Genomic DNA, 21,090 nt, shown 5'->3' with positions numbered 1-21,090 from the left:
ATTATATATTCGTATTACATATATTAATATTATATATAATTATACTATAAAGTGTTCTTTCGTTTAATGTATATTCATTATTCGTTATTATTTCGTCATTATTCATTGTACTATTCGTAAAACGATTATTCATTATTTGTCATAAATTATTCTATTTATTCGAATAAAGAATTGTTATTATAATTCTTGTTATTAGGATCATTATAATTCTTTATTATTATAATTGTAATAATTGTTATTATAAACCATTATTCGAATAGATAGATAGAATAATTTATGGCGAATAATGTATTATTATATAATCGTTATTTGAATAAAATGTAGGTCTGAAAAAAATTAATTCGGGTAATTATATTATTGTTAGATACAAATTTATTCGAAACAATTCGAATGTCGAACTGTGATTGACACGACCGGTGTTACCATTTGCATGTGTAACTGTCGTTGTGGAATATTTTGTTAAATGCTTACAAATGTTGTTTATAAAATGTGAAATATGTCGTTAAAATAAAATTATATAATATTGGATTACTTGTCCTAAAGGATGACAAACTAATTTCACGCATACCAATTGTTCAAAATTATAATGCAATATTCGCAATATTTTACGAAATGCCGGAAAGCTTGTTTATAGAATATAAAAGCAGTTATCAAACCAAAACTATAGAACATCACACTGTGCGTTACAATTTTAAACAATTAATGTATGTAAAATTAGTTTATCTTTCAAAGAATCATCTTGATCGTATCGGGTTATTATTTTCTCGCGCATTGTTGAAATTCATTTCATATGAAAAAATTGATTTTCGTGTATTTAGCATTTTTTCATGTTAAATGATATGATAAATAAATTTTGCATAATCACTTTTACGTGCTTGAATTCAATTATATATTGTTATGTTTCCCGTAATCTGGTTTTACCTTGGCGTATTCTACGGAGAGTATAAGTGAAATTGATAGTGAAAGAAAATCGTTCAGTTATTTTATGATATAGCATACTCATTCAGGAGATTAGCAATAAATTTCCATAGGTAGAATTTAAGCTCGAGAAATCAGATTATTTTATGAATTTCTCCTTGTATATTAAGAGATCTATGTTATCCCTGATTTGTTTACAACGTATTAACATTTCAACGCTTTTACATTCGTCGATAAAATAAACTCGATTAAACGATCTATTATTTGTTTTGTTAGAGCTTATTTTACCATATCTGAATCCATCTATTTATTTATAATATTTGTTTGTAATCAATGTACTCATTTGCTCATAAATAGATCGCGAATTTTGATAACTTATGACAAAAACAAACGTGTGAAATAGAAAATTGTAAAATGTTACAAAAAATTAAGGATATTTTTATATTGTTTTTGACTTATTATAATTATCGAAAGAGAAATTACATCTTCGTTTAAACTCTGTTCCTAGCAATAAAATTTGTTCAGTTAATCATTTTGCAGAAAAAGATCTTCACTCTATTTATTAATATTAAGTCATCATTTGTATCATAAATTTTGGAAATTTCGAAATTTCAAATTACGATTATTCTATTTTATTCTAATAACTATTTTTCTATGATAATTTTTCTAAACTTACGAAATTATACGCATACTTAGAAAAATTTGTTAACATAAATAATTGATTTAAAGCGAGTGTTGAACGAAAAAAGAAACATTTGAAAAAGAGGACTGTGAGTCAAAATAGATTGAAAAACCACGCTCAATGTAGTTTTCTTCAAGTCTCTGATAATAATGTATAAAAAATGGTACACTTGTTACATCATTATACTAAAATTCAATTTAGTCAACAAAATCGATCCAATTATAATTACAAACAAACAGAAAAGAATAAGCATACATTTAACACCCAGTTTTAGATAAAAAAAAATACTACACCTAATCCTTTGAAAAAAGCAAAGGAACGAAGTCAACCCAGTAGCAGACTATCCCAAAAAACCAATCAATGACATCTTAGTAATTTTCATTGAAAAAAAATTACTTTATCAACGAATGATTATGAGAACTATTTACATTGAATAGCATGGAACGAAAAATCGACAATGGTCTGAAAGATTTTTTATTAAAAACACAAAACAAAATAGAATCATCTCAGAAATAGACAATCTATTGACGACGGAAAACAAATTAGCAAAAAAAAAAACATACATAAAGATTGAGCACAGATTATCCAGTTAAAAATGCAGGAGATAGTTATCATGAAAGAAAAGAACGAGACACGTTCGAGCCAGAAACATACGACCCCAAAAAATAATCAATTCCAGTTCGGTAATTTTCGGAGAAAAGGCAAAGGAACTCGATAACGAACAGCAAATTAATAACTTAGAAAACGAAAGTAACCTCAAGGATTGAGCATAGATTGTCGCCTTATATGCAATCGAAAATGTAGGTGCTAATTACCAAAAAAAGAAAAGGACGAGACACATTCAAGCCAGAAGCAAACGACTTCAAAAATAATCAAATCCAGTTCGGTAATTTTCAGAAAAAAATGCAAAGGAACTCGACAGCGAACAGCAAATTAGTAAGTTAAAAAACGAAAGTAACCTCAAAGATTGAGCATAGATTGTCGCCTTATGTCCAGTTGAAAATGCAGAAACTAATTACCATAAAAGAAAAGAACGAGACACATTCAAGCCAGAAACAGACGACCCGAAAAAATAATCAACTTCAGTTCGGTAATTTTCAGAAAAAAATACAAAAGAACTCGACAACGAACAGCAAATTAATAACTTAGAAAACGAAAGTAACCTCAAGGATTGAGCATAGATTGTCGCCTTATATGCAATCGAAAATGTAGGTGCTAATTACCAAAAAAGGAAAAGGACGAGACACATTCAAGCCAGAAGCAAAAACGACTTCAAAAATAATCAAATCCAGTTCGGTAATTTTCAGAAAAAAATGCAAAGGAACTCGACAGCGAACAGCAAATTAGTAAGTTAAAAAACGAAAGTAATCTCGAAGATCGAGCAGAGATTGTCGCCTCATATGCATTCGAAAATGCAGGAGCTAATTACCATAAAAAGAAGAGAGGAGCGGATCGAACCCAGAAGCAGCCGAGCTCCCTCGGGCTAATCAATTCCAGTAATTTTCCTAAAAAGAGACAAAGGATCGGGGAGGTAGCCCAGAAGCAGCCGAACCCCGGGGCTAATGAATTCGAGATCGATCTACGAATTTCACGCGCAATTATCGTTTCACTCTCCGTTTCCTTTGTAAAAGGAGTCAAAGCTGTTCGATGCGTCCTGGGACGAGGGTCGTTAGTTATTGGCGAAACACCGACGGAAGTCCTGGCGAGTATAAACATTTTAAAAGCCTATTACCGTTATCAGGCGTGATCTACAGCCAACAGACGGCTTAGCCGCAGGTAATACAATATTTTTCGAGGTTTCTCGTGGCCCCGTCCTAGAGAGAAAGGGAGAGAGAGAGAGGGAGAGAGAGAGGGAGACCGGAAAGGTGTCAGTGGTTGGATCGGTCGCGAGATAAGATTTCCTCGAGATCGATCGATCACTGGGGGGCTCGTTGTCTCAATCGAGTCCTGAGTAGACCCTAAGGAAATCGTCGAACGTCGAACTACACCCGGGGGAATCGTACGGGGAGAGGGAGTCCTGGGACCTACAAGATGGCGAGCGTACCATGCTAAATCGGGCACGTGTGCCGCGGCAAGGACTCGGATAGGGTGAAGAAAAGGGAAGAGGAAAGAACGGGATGGGAGGACAATGCCTGTGCGGGCCCGAACACATTGTCCCTAGGAAGGGATAAACGCTTGTAAACGAAGACCAGGCATTAGATCTACCCGCTAATGAATTCCCTGCCCGGTGAAAATGTCCGACCGCGTTTAGGGTTATACCTTTCCAAATAAATTCACTCTTAAACTGTTGTAGCCTCTTCCGTTCCGGAATCTCTTTATCTGTTTTACCCACTTTCCTTTCGGAATTCGTTATTCTTCTCACGATTCGTGAATTTGTCCGTCGCCGCTGAATATATCAGCTTGGTCGGAAAGCAACGTCGTTCTTTCACCATCGGAGGCGCTAGTTTCATTTCATTCTTTCACCAGCCTGCTTCGTTCTAAAGCGTATTGCCATTTGTTACAATGTTTATTCGTTTATTAGATTAATAATGCGTAATACATAATATTGGGTTGGCAACTAAGTAATTGCCGATTTCAGTTATAGATGTCTCTCACTCCCATTTTTACGATATCCGTAAATGTTATATTATACAATTATTATTATTATTATGTTATTTTTTATTAGCCGTGAATGTTAGCAACTGGAGAAATTGAATGCAGCGGTCAAGGAAAAGCGACCAGAATAAAAACACAATAATATAATACAAATATCTGCAATACTATTTTACAAATTATGACAACAACTATTGATTTTGCAAATATATTGGGTTGGCAACTAAGTAATTGCCGATTTCAGTTATAGATGTCTCTCACTCCTATTTTTACGATATCCGTAAATGTTATATTATACAATTATTATTATTATTATTATTATGTTATTTTTTATTATCCGTGAATGTTAGCAACTGGACAAATTGAATGCAGCGGTCAAGGAAAAGCGACCAGAATTGGTCAATCGTAAAGGTGTCATTTTCCAGCAGAACAATGCTAGGCCGCACACGTCTTTGTCCACTCGGCAAAAATTGATGGATATTGGTTGGGAATTGATGCTCCACCCACCATATAGCCCTGATCTCGCACCATCGGATTACCACTTATTTCGATCCCTGGACAACTCCCTTCGTGGTAAAACTTTTCATGATGATGACGCTGTAAAATCTCACTTAACTCAGTTTTTGGCCGAAAAGGATCAGATTTTCTACGAGCGTGGAATTTTCAAGTTGTCAGAGAGATGGCAAAAGGTCATCGAACAAAATGGAAAATATATTACAGATTAAACTTCATTCCAAGTAGAAAAATATTTTTTATTTCATTGAACAAATCGGCAATTACTTAGTTGCTAACCCAATAGTAATTCATTGTATAATAATAAACATGTTTCTATTTCGTTTCACGAAGAACGTTACACAATTATTTCTTAATTAGCGCAAATATTATCTCATGCAAGATAAAAAGTGTCTGTATCGATTATAAGAGCTAGGAGCAATGCGCGACATTTTTGCGTTCTTAAATAATTTTAATAAGTTGACGTTCGTACATCAAGGAGTTTTTAACTCCTTTGAATCTTTTCGCTACTTCGAATTTCATCAATCCATTTCTTCCACCAATGCATAAAATACGCAGTCTAGTCGTTGCACAATTTTTACAGCCGACGATTCAAAGCTTGTTTCGCAAACATTTGCTTTGACTCTGTACAATTCCTTTCTTCAGGTGTTCCATCAAACGTGGACAGTGAAAAATGATCGATTACAAGGTCGGTAATTCTCGTTAAAAAATATAGAGCAACTTGGTAACGAACAGCAAATTAGTAAAATCGAAGGTAATCTCAAAGATTGATCACAGACTGTCGTCTTATATCCAGTTAAAAATGCATCGAGAATGAACTTAAAGATCGATTGTAGCTAGAATTCCAGGTAAAATCGCAGAACATAGCTTTCATTTAAAAAGGCCCCAAAAAAGCAGAATTAACCCAGGAACAGACGATCTGGAGAATTGATCAATTCCACGCCGGCAATTTCCAAAAGAAAAATGAACTTCACGACGAATAACAAATTGGTAAAGAACATAAACAAGCTTTATCTGGACCAACTTCGTCCCGGTCTCCTCCGCTAAGACAGCAGAGACAACGACTGCACCGCAGTCTCCGAAGACAACGAACAGGGCGAAGACGGTGAAGACGGCGAAGACGGCCGAGAAGACAGAGCAGAGCGAAGCGGAGGCGGCGAGCTTGGGGAAGACAGAAAGAGGAATACCGGGCCCTTGTAGTTGTAAATAATGCATTATAAATATAGGCAGGCAGGTCGCGCGCGGACGCACGTTCACGCAACACAAGGGACGCGTGCTTGGCATAGCTGCGCGCATTGTGGGCCCAGCACGAGGTCCCGTGGGGCCCATAGGGCCCCGTGCTCGCCCCGTCTCGAACTCCGCCGGTATACGGAACGACAGGGACCCGCTTAGACAACAATCACATTCATCGAGAGACTCACAATGCTAATCGTAAAGACGCCGCCTATTATGGCGGCGTGTCCACGAGGGTTCACCAGGGTCCCCGGAGGAGGCGGGCTTCCCTTCCTTTTTCTGCCAACGAGCCGCGAGCCGAGTTTTTATTTCTTCGGGCGCCTTTGAAGCGCCGTCGAATCGAGACACTTGTATCCAACATCTCTCCCACTCTTCTAGGCCCCCCGCCCTCCCTCCTCCGCCGCCGCCAGCTTCACCAGCTTCAACAGCTTCACCAGCTTCTCCAGCTTCTCCGGCGCGCTCCTCCTACCCCGCTGGACCCTCTCGCCGGCCGATTTTCTCGTCCTTTATCCGCCGGCCACCTCGCGTCCTCTCTTTATTTCTTCATCCTTCGTCCCTTCATTTATTCCTTTCGGCCGCGCGATCTTTCTCTCCGCTCGCCTCCTTTCTCGGCGACCTCGGCTTTCCCGCCGAGTCGCGCGGCGCTCGAAGAATACGAGGACCGGACGACGACGTTGACAGGGTGGCAACGTCGATACCTTCGCGGAGGCGAAGGGGGAGTCGTATGTTATCGGGGAAGTCTACATCGCGTCACCGGTACCTTAATTTTCTATTGTGCGCCGCCCGGTTCGGGCGAGGGCACCGCTTTCGAAAGGACTTCGCCAACGATTCGTGGACGGTACTTTTATTTTCAGGTCGAACGTTCGTTATCAGCAGGTTGGTGCGCGCATGGAGCGTCGGATTTTTAAACGCACAGCAGAAAACTTCGTTGCACTTTTTTGGAAGATTTTTGTTCAATCGAAGTACGGCACATTTGCTTCGATACATTTCTTTTCGATTATAGTACATTCATTCTAATTGACAGATTCTGCACGAAAATAGACGATCTGGGAAGAGCAGATACGATTAGTCGAGCCTTGTGGCTCGTTTTTGTAGTTGTTGGCGCAATCGGTAACTATAATAAGAGCCGTTTATTTTGAAAGTGGCATAAGTCACTTTTTCAAAAAGATCGAGTTAATGGTAACACTAATTACAATTGAACGGTACCTTTTCATTAAAAAAAAAGTGACTTATGTCACTTTCAAAATAAACGGCTCGTATAATAATATAGTGAATTGTTAATTTTTGTGTACAATCTGAGCGTCAATTAGGGAGAAATTACTGTACATAGTTTCTAATATAATAAATGCCGTTTTTAAAGATGTTCTTGTCTTTTGAATGGATTAACTCGGCTATGGAGATTTCAAGGGGTAACGCCACTTTTTGTTATTCATTTATCAAGCTATGAAATCTCTTACAGGGTTATCAAGGTTATATTAGTCGCTTCACCGATTAAATTTTTGAACATTGTCCCTTGTAATGTCATTCGCACAAATACTGATTTGTAATAATCAGTTGTGAAAATAATGTTTCCTCGAACATGGTTGCCTCTAAGCAACAACATTCTATTTTATGTCTATCAATTTTTTCATTATCCAGATCTATGGATACACAGTAAATTCTCCCCAATTTTCCTTCAGGTTGTAAAGAAAAGTGGACAATTTGACATAAAATTGCTGGTATTATTTTTTTTAAACGAGGTTCAATGATGCATCAACTGCAGTGGTTATTAGCGACCGCTATTATTTCCTTGTTCTTTAAACTTTATTATTATTGTAAGGTGTGTTTTAAAAATGAAATAACTTGAGAGATATCCATGCTATTGTTTAGGTTGTTTTGCAAAGTAAATTTGAGTTGAAATTGGCTTCGTGCCTTTGAGTATACTTGGCAGGAGATACAGTAAATTCTACCTAATTGTCCCTTCTGAGGGTATATAACAAAAATTGTATACAAAATTGTATATAAAATTCTACATAAATTGTATATATAATTATATATAAAATTATATATTTTATTATATTTATATTTATATTTATATTTATATTTATATAAAGAATTATATTCGACTCTCTCTCTCTCCCCCCCCTCTCTCTCTCTCTCTCTCTTTCTCTCTCTCTCTCTCTCTCTCTCTCTCTCTCTCTCTCTGTTATAGAAAATCTTTTACTTCAAAATTTTATGAATTCTGGACGGAAAGAAACTTTTAATATCAAGAATTCTTCTGTATATCTGTTCTTGTGCAAATAAAGAGAACTTTTTCTATACCTGTTCTCATTGGAGCTCACAATACAAAGACGTTTCTCAGAAATTACTAATATAAGAAATTCCAACGTAGCTCATGAAAAAGACTTTTCGAACCCTGTACAAAACCCTACAGCGACGAACAATAGAACAAACCTTGTTTTGCCTACGCATAGAGCGCACTTTGTACGAAAATCCGCAGGAGATCGTGACCTAAAACGATGTATCTTCTGGTTCCTTCAGTCAGCGTTAAATTTCACGACGAGGAAGCAGAACGGCAAGAACAGCGCGATCAATCTTAAATACGAGCCACCGTAGAAATTTCTGAAGACGCTAGGGCCCGTAGGATCCTCTTATAAATATTCTTCGACCCCATTCAACAATCCCGAACGCGTCTTCGGAAATTTGTCACGGACACTGATACTCGGGCTGCGGCGTTCCCGACCTCAAACGCAGTGACCGCTAACGACCTTTTGTGGCCGAATTCCTCCGAAAAACTGGCGATCAAAGGTGGCAGCAGTAAAAGGAGGACGAGACGACCGCGGACCCCCCGTCGACGGAACCGCACAGTAGCCGCCCAGAGTGTCTCCACCTTTGGGACCACCGTTGACGCTTCCTCTTTGCCAGGCTTACTTTTGACACGAGGAAAGCCACCGGCGAACAACAGGAAGAATAAGCCGAAGGAAAAAGCAGTTTTGTCAACTACTGTTCGACGGCCACTGGACGCCGCCGAGTCTCGTGCAGATACTGCTGGTAGCCCGCTTCTCTGTCCGTCACGGTCGACTTCTGAACATCGATCCTTTGCGATCAATTAGGATTTACAAATGGAAAGTTAATAGCGGACGCTCGGACACTTTGCCACCTTTTTGTCCGACTTTCGAAACGCCGGTTGAATAAAGTGCTGGTAACTTTAAACGTCGAATAACTTGGTGAATGAAGTCGATGATTGGAGACGGTGCACAAATGCTTTTGTTTACAATTGTAAAGCTAACGACGCTTTTGAGTAGACTGTGCAGAAGTTTAACACGAAGCACGTATGTCGTACAATTTTCAAACAATTGTCACTCGAATATTAGCAATACTGTTGAGGTCCAAAGATTTGATAATGTAGTTTGAATATTCTAAAGCATCGTTCCCTTTATTAGAACTCGATATCTCACTTCGAAGTATATTTAATTAACCCATTTGCATCATAAGCATATATATATATATATATATATATATATATATATATATATATATATATATATGCTTATGATGCAAATGGGTTAATTAAATATATGTGATATATATATATATATATATATATATATATATATATATATATATATATATATATCAATTTTCCTGGTCACTATCACCGAAGCGAGTATATACGCGGCTGCGTTCGGTATTGAATCCAAATATTTAATTAATAAAATGACACACTTCCTAACAGTATAAGATCACAGAGACAAGAACCGATACTCATAACTGTTACACTGCTTGGATGCAATGATGATTTGATATTTTGCTTCTCTTTGTTATCTCTGCAATCACTATCGCCGGTGCTGTGCACATACTGAAATTTGTTAGTCACTAAACTTATTCGTAACCTTAAAATAGAAATGGATGGAATTCTGGAATCTGAAAGCAGTTTTTCTGATTGTAGTCACAGAAAAAATTATGCCGCTAAAAAGAAGACGAATTAGAGAAATAAGATCCGATAGTGATGATAGTGATAGTGATTCTGAAGTGCCTATATGCGTCCCACATTTCAAATATTACCGCACTGAGCAAAATTTCTAACAAATAATGCTGAAAAATGATCTTTTTTACTTTTATACAATTTTACATCTAAATATAAAATAAACATTTTTCGGTGATATAGGCCTTTTTTCATATTTCCATATGATGCAAATGGGTTAATTGTTAATTTCACTGTTTCGAACAAAAATATAGACCATTTTGTTGTCCCGGTGTGACGGCGGAGGATTGCGATTAACTTTGACCGACGATAACTCTGCGAAAAGTCATCGTAACATGATTACTTTTTCTGCAAATTAAAGCTTGTAATCTCTACTTTAAGATAATGTTTCTGGACTTTAAATTTGATTCACCCTTATCATCGTAACCCTTTAAATGTGCGGCCATGTTCGTCATATCGAAAATTGTGAAGTTTGACGAAACGCACGGACGAAATTTTTTTCAAAGATGCCGTTCATGACCGAATAAAGTACGATTCTTCCCCTTTAATCGAAGAAAAAAGAAATTTGGCTACGATTTTTTTTCGCAAAGTTACAGCACTTTAGTATAACCCTTGCATTGCAACGCCAATTTTCGATATGGTAAACATGGCCATACATTTAAAGGCTTTTAAAGGTGGTGAGGGTGCACCAAACTTAAAACTTAGGACCATTATCTGAAAGTAGAGGATTCAAGCTTTTTGCAAAGTTAGTAATTTAAAAGAAAAGTCATCATTCCACTATGATTTTACACGAAGTTATCGTCAGTCAAATTTGGCCAATTACTATCAAAAATTTTACTACGTCACAGTAATTTCGCGCAGCATATATTCTTATTAAATTCTAGTCTCCCACGTAACAAATAATTTTCTTGCACAATCACTACCCCACAAACCCAGCATCATCCTCCGCTTCACCCTAAACTATAATACAGTCGTTTCCACTTGAACAGCAGCGACAAAGAGCGCCCCTGAAACAAAGAATCACGAGAAAGGTCTAGAAAAGCCCTTCCATTCATACCTTTCACACCTCGAACGAGGACAATTGCCATAGAATCAGGCTCGATAGACACGATCCGGTGACCGGGCAAATTTCCGTCGATCTCCCGAGCTTTCCGATTCTAAAACTGACGGGCCTCCAGTGACACTGGGGAGACGGCGAAACCAGCAAATTGTCCTGTAACAAAGTGACGAGCAGTCTCTCGAGTTCACAATGGCGACAAAAGCGAAGTGGCCGGGGATGATCGTTTCCCGAAACAGAACTGTAAAAAGGGAGGACGAGTAGGCTCTTTTTCACGCCGGATGGCCCGACATCGGCACGAGAACGGACCAGCAGTTACCAAGACAGGTAGATGGCTAGGTAGCCACCTACTCGGTACAACAATGGGCCCACTAGAGTCTCTTAAGAGGCCCCGTTTCGAGGATCCGAGGACACGAGTGCGGCAAATAGGCCAGCATAATCCAGGTAGGATACTTGCCTCCCTGTTAACTTATTAGTCCAGCCCGGATTGATCTAACAGGACACCCGGAAGGATATCTTCCTGAATTGATTGAAAATCGCGAGAAAAAAAAGACATTTTTATTTTACTTGTGTACTTCACAACTGGACACGTTGAAAACATCATTTTCTTTTCTATTTTTTCAGCGAATCGCAAGTTTTGTAACAATTTTGATTTCATTGTCTAATAAAGTAGTTACTCTATCATTTATAAAATGCACAAGTCAGTTGATCCAATTTTCACACGGTGAATACATAATTTTATTCTGTCAATCCAACTATTTGCTACTTTCGAAAAGTTTTGTCTCATTGTCTAATTAATTAGACAGTCTAACTTTCCAAAAAAGTTCTAGTTAGTAAGTGTAATTTTAATACATTGAAATCATTATATTTTATTGCCATACTAACTAATTACAAGTTTTGGAAACATTTTCATCTCATCGCCTAATAAATTGGACAACTTTACAAAAACGTTCACGTCAGTTGGTGTAATTTCAAAACATTGAAAATAGATATTTTCTATTGTCATATTAAGTAATTACAATTTTTGGAAGCATTTCTGTCTCATTGTCCAATAAAATCAGACAGTTCGACAATTTGAAAAAGTTCAAATCAGTTGTTTTAATTTAAAAATGTTGAAAATATCATCCTCTACTAGATTTCCAAGCAATCGTAATTTTTAGCACAGTTTTTATTTCATTGTTAAGTAAAGTAGACAATCTATCATTTTTTTAAAATTTTGAGTTGGTTGGTCGAATTTTAACTCCTTAAGAACATAATGTTAAGAACGATTGCAACGATTTCGCTTTTTTGTTGAATAACAAAATCTTTTATCAACATTTAGTATTGTAATTTTTTAGAAACCGTGTACCGACTAATTTTTATTTGAATTATTTTTTTATTACCGACACATATTTAAACATAATACATAAACAAGCAATAAATATTTCAATGTAATTATCTACAAAAATATTTGCAAAAATCAGACATCAATAGCATATTGTTCATAAGATATTTACAAACATTCAATCTGGGAGCTTCTCAGATGTGCTTTAATCTATTGTTAATATCCACACATAGAAGGTTGCAAAATTTGTCTAAACCTTTGTAAACTTCTTCTGTGTAATCGTTTAAATGGAAAATGCAATCGTGTTTTCAATGAAACGAAACACATCTATTTTTTGGTCATTGTGTGATGAACAAACCCATTTCTCAAGAATGTCCCGATTTGTTCTCGGACGCGAATAACCATGATTATAATTACAAATGTAAGCCATTGCAAGAAAATTTTGTACAATAATGTCGAGAACAGTTCAAGGACTAGTTTTCCGTTGAGATCTTAACACTTTGACGGCCGCGCGAGAAACTTCAAGAGTTTCACAAAATTAAAGTATTAAATACAATTGAATTAAAATTGCAAAATAAAGTTATATGACATCAGTTACTTTTTTTAGCATTCTTACCTCTTGCTAATCTTAATAAAATTCAGAAACTAGAATGGATTAGCGTGAAAATGAATTTTTTAATAATTCCGTAACCCGCATATGGATGACGCGGCAGTCAAGACATGTTTTACCTTTTTGGAGAAAAGTAAAGTTGAAGATAATCAAACGTACGAGATGGATGTGTAACTTCGAGACAATAAAACTGAATATACGATAAGTAATTAAACCATTTCACAATCAAAATAACAAGTGTTTAGTACTTTCGATTGAATAATCCGTTCATATTTGTATTTATTACCGTGTACTTTGAATAACTCGATGTTAAAAACATTGCGATATAACAGGCAAATGCTTGAGGAAACAAAGGCAAATTGTAGATTGTTGTCCATACTAATGTGTTTTCTGGATGTTGAGGGTTATCTTTTATTTCTTATTTAATTATTTACGTATGAATAAAGACTCCAGATTACAATTATATTATAAAAAAAAATATCGATTCTTTGATTCGTATCCATAGCTCGCATCACTGTGCGCTGCCTCGTTGAAATAACATTACGAAGTTCGATGTAACGATTGAAAGTCGAAGAAACATCATTTTCTCATATCATCTCAATTAATCGGAAGTTTCGCAAAAATCTACTCGGTGCAATGACAAGCCCACTAGGGACACTTGAAATGCTCGATTTCGAAGACCCGAGGACACGAGAGCGGCCAAATAGGCTAACATAATCCAGGTAGGACACGGATACTTGTCCCCCTGTTAACTTATTGGGTCCAGCCCGGAGGATTGATCTAACAGGACACCCGGATGCGGTTTAATACTTTCGAGCGCGGCTCCCCCGACTCGCGCGATTCATTAATTAAATTTGGACACGCTTGTCTTAACAAGAATCCGAAATGTCGGCCCTCGGAAGTATTCGGGAATAGATTCGTCCTGCTGCTCGCCGCGTGTGAGTTCCAAGAGGTTTAGGCTACGCCGGGAAAGAGGTGCCCTACTCGACGAGCTTGGCGGCGATTTATGGGGCTGCGAGGACTTTCCATTTCGGTAAAGGTCTGTCGACGGCCTGGCTTGTTATCTTTAGAGGTCGTTCCGGTCTGACGAAAATTCGACAGAGTTTAGGAATCTTTTTGTTCGCCGATCGACACCGATTTCACATTTTTCTTGTTTATTACTGTCGCCATTCGAGAGGAGCATGAGGATCGCGGTTTAATACGGAATTTTAAAGTGAACGAAATTAGGCGAGCGATATAGAGTAAGTGTGGGTATTACTACGGACGCTCCAAATACAGTGATTCTCCCTAATTCGCGCTCAGATTGCACACAAAAATGGACAATTTGGGAAGAGGAGATACGATTATTGGAGCCTTGCGTCTCGTTCTTATAGTTGTTGGCAATCGGTAACCATAAAAAACGAGCCACAAGGCTCGAATAATCGCGTCTCCTCTTCCCAAACTGTGCGCAATCTGAGCGCGAATAAGGGCGAAATTACTATACTCTGTGGTATTTTATAAAAATAATAAAATCTATATAACATTTTATAGTGTGTAATCTCCTAAAAATGAATCTCATCATTTTGTATATGTTTAATATTGATAATTTATGACATACAAGTAACGGCAATCGCAGTTTTAATTCATTCATTGACTTTTGATATTCGGAAACTTATGAAAACGTTGAGTCTTATGAAATACTCGTAATGGCAGCTGTGAACACTGATTCGTAAGGCATTTATATTTTGGTAATTAATAGTAAACTATTCATTTTAGCGTTATTTTTAGATAAAGTAATCATTACTAAATGTAAGATAAAAAAAACCGGCATACACTGTCGCTATCATTTATCATCAAATATTATTTTCTAACAAAGTATACAAAATATATACAGTATTTGGCGCATAGTTTTATATACCATGTATGTACATTACTGCGGTGCTTTACTGAACTGCGTACCTTAACCTATACAGTGCAGTTCTCGATGGGCCGGTGCATCGCAGAGTACCTATACCTAATTTGCAAAGTGTTACAGTGAGAATATCTTGATCCCAGCAATTGTAGCTGTGTGTGTATATTTAAAAGAAAATGGGTTATGTCAACCTTGACACACAGTAGTCGGAACGTCCGCAGTATTTGACTCGCAGTAATAGATACATAACAGTAGTAATACATGCACACGTATGGTTCCTTTACATTAGGCTTTTTAATGAAATTTGTGCTTTCGGAGATCCAATATTTTGAGAAAAGTAAATGTTCAAGTTAAAGAATAGTAGCTGCAGTTCAAGTTGTCAATTTATTGATTGAAAGCATTGATTGAAAGACACCACGAAACCTATAAAACAGAAAAGAGAAAATTTCCTGAGATATATCAAATCTGAAGGCATTGACATTATCGTCGATAATGATCAGACTGTCGTTTAAAACGTTAAAAAATGAATAAATGAAGAAGAAGAGTATGAAGATATTTTTTTATTTATTTTTTGTTATGAAGATTACAGCCTCTGTCTACATCTGTCATAAGTGATTCGATGAAAATTTAATGTTATTTGCAGTTTGGGGAATTCTTCATCATCAAATTTATCAGTTAATAAGGCAATGTTTTATTTGTACATTATTTGTTTATAAATATATTATTTGAAGTATTCACTTGCACCGATATATTTTTGCAACAAATTTTTGTGAATAGATTTTTAAAGACATTATACGTGGCAAGAATATTTCTACAAATTTTTCATTTCTTGATAGTCTAATTGTAAACAAATAATTATTATTATGATGATTATGGACAAAATTTAGATGAGAGGATACGTATCAATACATTAGTAAAGGAATTTAAATAACAAATGATATACTAACGGTTAATCTTGAAAACAGTCTAAATTTTAATAAATAAATTAATAAAGTACTTACAAGATTGTTATGCATATGAGTTAGCAACTTTGTTTGTAAGAGGGGGCATTATCTGAGTTCATCTTCGTAAGAAATTTAATTTCGGTGTGTTTTATTCGATCCTATTTCTTTAAAATTAATGAAATTACCTAGCTTTTATTCGTAAATTAATAATAAATCACCATGCTAATAATAATAATAAATCACCAAATTAATAATAAATCACCTTGACATAACCGCAGGTACACACATTTTCATAAAAACGTACAATTGCAAGCGGAAATAAAATCGAAACAACTATATAAAAATATTCATAAAATCAGTAGACACTAATAAAGAAATGAAAATGAACAAATACTACCTTCAGTTATTTAAAGCACTTCAAAATTTCTGCAAATGAATATATAGTGTCAAATGAGACAATATGTAAAGAGTAAAATATAGTATAAAATCTTTTACAAAAAACACACTGATCTGCAGACATTATACAGAAATATTGCAAATGTCAAAATATCAAAGTGAACGAAATGGAGGTAATGAAAATGTTCAGAAATTACCGCTAATTAATATTTTAATCACTATTATTATTATTGCTATATTATTATTACTATATATTACTATATTTTTACTATATTTTAATTACTGCTAATTAATTACTCCAAATACTTCTAAACGAACTAGATCATATTATCAAATGTTTGATCATATTATCCAAATTGTTAAATTTCAAGGAGAAATTTAATTGGAACTTCTAAGCATAGAATGATTGTATTTTGAAGAATTTTAATCGTGTTCACCTTGCAGATAATCGTTCCACTGTCTCGTCTAACAATGTAAATGGCCCTGTAATATTAATGACAAGTTCGTCATAAACCGATACCGCGTGACAAATACATCCTCGTTTACCAGGCATAAATTGATAAGATTGAGACGATATTTGTCGTTAGAGGATGACAAAACGTAACAACTCCTTCTGTTCGTTGCCATACCTCCAAGATGAATAACGATGCGCAGCTTATCTTGCGTGTCGTGCCACGGGCGACAATATGGAACATAGTTATGCGAAATGATAAAACGGGGATAAGATATAAACGGCTTCCCCTAATGGATTCTTCTTGTTATGCAGAAGATTTAGGGGCAAAACGGATGCATTTATAACTCTTAAACAACAGGATCAAAACGTTCGCTATATTCCAATAGGAAAATATAAAAATTAAGTAGATATGGCGTAGGTAATTGCACTTCTTAATTAGGTTCTTACATGGATTCAGCGAATAATCACTTCTTTTTGTTATAAACATTTCTTAGGTTTTAAATTTTAATTATATCGCACGAGAAAGAACATGATAGGACAATTTTAGATGCATTAGAAATTGAAGTGGATCTCTGTGTTTATATAAAGTACATGAAAATTAAAATTCTGAAGACAGTGATTTAATTTCGAATTTACATAAATGAACAATTCAGAGTAGGTATCATCACAAAATGATAACTAAAATTATATGCATTTAAGAGAGATATGATCAGATCAAATGCAACACTGTAAGGAAATTAGGAGAATTTGAGGATATTGTTATATTATTTTCACAATTATACTTTATATCAAATTTAATTTAATTCTTTGAAGTCTAATTTACATTACTCACAATTGACTTTGACATTTTTTTATATGTAGTTAATGAATGTAGATACGTAAAGTCAACATTTCTAGGGCCATCATATTTTTCAATTCATGACATATTATTACATACAAAATACAAAATACATACTTCATAACATTTAAAACTGCCACTGAAATTAATTTATATTGTTTATACTGCTCTAAATTGAATAGGGGAAGTTTTTTTTTATTATTTAGTCACCTACTTTGTTGCAGTAAAAATATTGAAAAAGACATTTCTTGCTTTTTTAATTTAAAAAATTACGCCTTGACATTACGCACATTAGAACGAAGGAGGTTATAAATTAGGTAATAAATAATAAAAGTATCAGTAAATAATGAAAGTAGTCAGTAAGAAACAATAAAAGTGCGCGCGACCAATTATTTATATCTAATCTCAGTTAATAGCTATTGTTAATATTATTGTCATATATATGTATAAAAAGGAATGAACTTTTTCAAAAATAAAAAGGAAGAAAAATGGAGAAAAGGAGTTTACAACGCTCTCAATTTAACACAGCTTCAAACTATAGATCATAATACTTCCTAAATAAATATTTATTAAAAGAATGTATATAATTATTTAGATACTATATTATTCGAAATGATATCAAAATTAATAAAAGGTTTATTAAAAAACTAAAAAAATTATTTCGTATCGTACTTAGAATTTATCCAAAGTATATTTCGAATTCTAATTCGTAGTAATCGATACGCATTAATTCGTACACAACTCATTTTCGTTCGCAGTAATACGTACAAAATATAATCGATTTTATTTTTAAATACTTTTCTCACGTGGTGTTAAATTTTGAGATTTACATATTTCTTCGAATAAAATATTCAGTCGTATTATTATTTCCAGATAAATTGAGAGAAATATTACAATAAAGTACGATCGGAAAATGATACTGCAGTAATCGATACGTTTACCCGACAAAATCAGGATTGTACGTGCGTCGTCTTTTCATTGGCGCACGAACGGTTACACACGTAAGACCGATGGAGAACAGCTGTCAATTTTGTTCTCGATAATCGTACGCGAAAGAACCGTGATCTGAAGGAAGCCGGCTCGATTTCAATGAGGAGACGCAGCAGGGTCGTGTGAGTGAACTCGATTGTGCGACTCGGGGTGAGTTCCCCGGCGCGTAGACTTGTGGGAGAGGTCAAAGCTGTCACTCAAGCGACCCGATGTATCTAGCTACCCTCCCATTAGCCCTCCTTCCACTCGTTAATTGCTAAATTGAAGGCAATTTCGACGGACAGCTAATCGGAATTCGACGCAATATATCGCGCGAATTGAGGCCCTGAAATCAAGAGAGGATTACGTGGGATTTATGGAGGCGTCATTCGGGGCCCTACTCGTCCTACGTTTTTCCTGAGAAATTCTTCACCGTGACCGTCAATGATAGGCCTGTCTGCATTTATTCCTGACGGCTCCGGCCTTGCACTAAAAATGTCAGAAACGTAATTCCCGTTAAACTGTGCAGCATCGGGGGAACCGGCTGCGTTCGCAGAACTCCCACTTTTCGGCAAGTATAGTCTTCGCTTTTTAACATCATACTGTGCGTCTCCTCGATCGCTATGCTCTTACAATAATATAAATATATATTAAACATATATTATTAAATATATTATATTATATAAATATATTTATAATATATTTATATATATATATTATAAATATATTTATATAATATAATATATTTAATAATATATGTTTAATATATATTTAATAATAACATTATTGAATTGTGGATGTTGAATTTTCGTAATAAAATTTGATATGTAATTTTTATAAACCAATCAAAATTTTGAGTCTTTAAGACCTGTGAAGTATGGAAACTATTTTATTAAATTTCTGATGATTTGTCACACTTGTGAGCAAAATTTTTATGTTTATTTTCTTTGCTTTTCTTCAACTCACAAATCATCAAAAGCAGTCTAATGATAAGGTACGAAGTACAATGTTATCGAACGTTGTAGAACATGTTACATATATTGAAGTAAGGGTTAAATGAAAATTGTTTCTTGCGAAAAGAACTTGTAGTACAAATATAAATACACTATACATTTGATGGATCGATTTGTGCATCTCATCAGTCAGAAGAATCGAGACTTAAATAATGGTGAAATTCTATACACATAAATAAATTTCATAAATTTCAACAATTAATAGGTAATTTTCACATCTCTTAGTTTGACTATGCGTCAACCGATTTGAACGAAACTTTCAGCGTGCATATAAATTACCGAGATCTACAAAACGCATTTCTTAAATGTTCGTTATTGGCTCATATAAAAAAGTTGAAGGAACATCAGTTTTTAATTTTGTTATCATTCGAACCAATTGCAGTTTTTGTAAACCAATTTTTTAGCCATTGTCCAATAAACTAATCCCTCTAACATACCAACAGAAAGATCGCTTGGCCCAATTACAAAAAAGTTATTGTGCTGATGGTTTTTCCAACTTCGTAGATTGCGAATCGGTATGAGTGATGTGCCTGTGCGATTAACAATTAGACTGTACAATTGCGTGAGAGTCAATGAATATAAATATTGTGGAATGCTAGGTAACGAGGTGTGATTTGTATGAATGCCAATCAGATTGAAGAATGAGCGTAGATTGGGTTTGAGAGATCTTTTGAGGTAAACGAATTTAATGCGATACCGGTAACAGTTCTGTTTCCAAACGTTGAGAGAGAGAAAGTGAGAGAGAGAGAAATAGAGAGAGAAAGAGAAAGAGAAAGAGAGAGAAAGAGAAAGAGAAAGAGAGAGAGAAAGCGAAAGAGAAAGAGAAAGAGAGAGAGAGAGAATGTGAGTGAGTGAGAGGAGAGAAAGAGAGAGGGGCAGAAAGAGGGAAGGAGAGAGAGAAGAGAATGTTATACGTGTGAAAACAAAGAGAGTGTGCGACATCGATAATTTATCTAGTATTATTGTTATACATATGTGTATTAGTGGCTTATTCATCTTATTCATATATCAATATATAGTACTATTAATTAGAAGAATAATAACATTTTATAAACTAAGTATTATTGGCTGTTATATTACTATAATTGCACACGATTTATGTTCATCTGGCTTATTTTATTTAGTTAATTTGAATTACCAAGAAAGTAATAGACGTTTAACATTAATTAGTAAGGAGATGATTAATTATATACCTAAGTCAACATTAATATGATTTTCATTTCGTTCATCTAATATTGCGTGTCCTATTTCATTAAATTTAATTGGTGAAGTTATAATATTAATAAGATTAATTAATTGTTTATTATTATAATTTATTTATTTATTTATATTATTAGGTCTACCGGAAAGTTCTGTCTGATAATGTCATTGCAAATTTCAATAGATATGCACATATTCATTTGAGACATATATTTTTTGCCATCACGCTGGCAAGAGGTCATAAGTATAACGACGGAAATTATATTGTACAATATAAATATTACTAAATTTATGAAAAATATATTATTTCCTTTCATTTCTCAAACGGACAGAACTTTCCGGCAGACATAATATTTTGCTCTTATTTTTCATTTATATGCTATTTATATGCTGTATGTACGAGAACACGATTGAAGTACACAGAAATACAACAAATTCTGAAATAAAAGGAACGGGATGCCGTGGACTGCAAAGCGTTAAACACGGTACGGT

This window comes from Megalopta genalis, chromosome 4 (assembly GCF_051020955.1).
Source record: "Megalopta genalis isolate 19385.01 chromosome 4, iyMegGena1_principal, whole genome shotgun sequence".
Classification (NCBI taxonomy): Eukaryota; Metazoa; Arthropoda; class Insecta; order Hymenoptera; family Halictidae; genus Megalopta; species Megalopta genalis.
This window is presented reverse-complemented; position numbering follows the sequence as displayed.